Here is a 2,500-nt window from a genome sequence, read left to right on the forward strand (position 1 = left end):
TAATAGAAAGAGAGGGAGAAAGTGATGAAATATAATAGGAAAAGAAAAAGAAGGGGGCACATGATAACAGAAAACGGAAGGGATAACGAGAAGGGAGAAAGGAAGGGAGGAAGAAGGAGATTCAAGATAAGTACAAGAAAAAGATAACTGGACAGCACGATAACAAGACGAGACAAGAAACGGATGTAAAATAATAAAAGAGATGAAAAAGAAGCCGAAAAAAGAAAAAAAAGAAAAAAAAAAAAAGAGACAGTAGAAGGGGACAGAAAACAACAGGAGACAATCCCACAAGATAATTGGAAAGGAATGAGAAGAAGAAAATAAGGGTTAGACGTGAGATCAAGAAGCTGCATCCGGGCTTGAGAAAGTTCAGCACTTGCTTTAACTTGCGAGGGGATTACGAGAACTACGCGGCACCCTAATTTCAAGTACTGGAGGGAGAGAAGGCCAAGGAGGAAGTGTAGGAGAAGGGAGAAGAGGAGGAGGAAGAAGAGAAGAAGAAGAAGAAGGAGGAGGGGGGTTGAAGAAGAGCAGGAAGATGAAAAGGAGGAGAGGAAGAGGAGGAAGAGGAGGAGGAGTGGGGGAGGAAGAAGAGGAAGGAGGAAAAGCAGGAGGAGGGGAATGAGGAGGAAGAAGAGGAGAAGGGGGAGGAGGATAGAGAAGAGACACGTTGATGAAACGAAGTGAAATAGAAGGAAAATGGGAAGAAAATAAAGAGGAGGGGGAAGAGGGGAGGGAAAGGAGGAAAAAGGAAATAAAGAGGAGGAGGAAGAAGAGAGGGAAAGGAGGAAAAATAAAATAAAAACGACGATGGAAGAGAAGTAAAAATAGAACAGGAGGAGGAGAGATAGAGAGAGGATGAATAATAAGTAGAGAAGGAAGAGAAGGAACACAAAGAGACGAGGAGGAAGAGGAACCTTTGCATGAACCTCTAGGTCTCCCAATCTGTTTATCCAACCCCCACACAATATGTCCAACAACACCTAGTACATCTTCACCTTTGACTACTAGTATACTAGTAATTACACTTAGTTACTTCCCCTTTCTCCGGTTTATGAACCCGACATAAAGCTCGGCCGTTCGCTGCCCATCATCCAAGGGGTTCCAGATTGCACTGAGCCCGAGGCGGAATCCCTAATTTATTTTCTGGCGCTTGTCCCTAAGCCATAGGATGGATATTACCCACCCAGATCGCGGGAGCAACACCTTTATGTCCTTCTGGCATTGGGCGTCTGGGTATACTATGGACTCACTCGGTGTCAAAGCACCGCGAAATGGTTGTTTTTAGTTTTCAAAGTGAGCTCATAAAATTTACGAGCCTTTTTTCGGGGCAAGAGGAAGTCATTGGGTAGAGGCCCCACCGGACGCGGGATCCGGCGCGCATTAGGAGTACATCATGGTGGAAGGAGAAAGTGCAGACAGGCCTCGAGTGGAAGGACTCACCTGTAGGAGGCACGGACGAGGTCGGGAAGAAGCTGGGCGGTGCCGGCGTGGTGGTGGTGGTGGTGGTGGGGCGGTGGCGCGGCACGGGCGTGGTGGAGGTGGTGGTGTGGTAGTGCGGCGGCGGCGGCGGGGCGGAGTCGCAGCACTCGCGGTCCGGGAATTCGGACGCCAGCACCCCGACACGCGCGTGCAGGCTCGCCATCAGGAGCAGGAGCACCACGTGCCAGGCGCTGCCGGGGCTGCGGCGGTCGCTTGGTAGTGCGGGCGTCGCGGGGGACCTGCTAGCGGGCGCGAATGACCCTTTGTGGGTGCCAGGCGAGGCGGAGAAAGTTCTCACTATGGGCGAGGACGCACTTGCACTAGCACTCACTGCGTTTCCTACGACGTTCTCGTCCCTGGCGCCCACGCCCGCCTCATGCATAGTGGGCGCGGTCGGGCTTCTGCCGGGTGTCCACGAGTTTCCGCTAGAAAATAACAACCTATTTGATTCACTCGGGTCACGGACGCCGCTGCTCGCCCGGTCACCCGCGTGGCGCGCCACCAGGGAAGCGTCTCTTACTCCGCGCGGGGCTCCTGCTGCGCCGCCGTCAGTACGAGTCGCGCTGCAAGTGTCTGCTGAGTGACCCAGAAATGCCTCTCGTGATATGTTCGTCTGGGCGTGACAGGAGCCCACGTGATATCCCTTATCACCAAGGACCATGATATGTTGATGGGGCCGAGCGCGGGCGGGTGGGCGGCCCCCCCTCGCGACGGGCGCCGAGAGAGTCTCGCAGGGCTCGGCGCCCCCGCGGGCTAAGGCGAACGTTATGTGATTCTTAGGTGACAGGTGTGAGCGTGGGTCCTCCCCTCCTGCCATTCCCTCCCTCTTGAAGAGCGCGCAGCCGGCGGGAGGAAGAAGAGGAAGAAGGAGGAGGGGCGGAGGAGGAGCCGTGAGAGGAGCGACGTCCTCGGGAGCGGGCCTCGAGGCCTGCTCGGGGCGGCCGCCTCCCAAGGACACACGTCCGCACGCGCGCGGGTCAGCTCCCTCCGTCATGGTGGCCGAAGTCGGGGTCGAGGT

The sequence above is a fragment of the Penaeus chinensis genome, chromosome 13, assembly GCF_019202785.1.
Source record: "Penaeus chinensis breed Huanghai No. 1 chromosome 13, ASM1920278v2, whole genome shotgun sequence".
Lineage (NCBI taxonomy): Eukaryota > Metazoa > Arthropoda > Malacostraca > Decapoda > Penaeidae > Penaeus > Penaeus chinensis.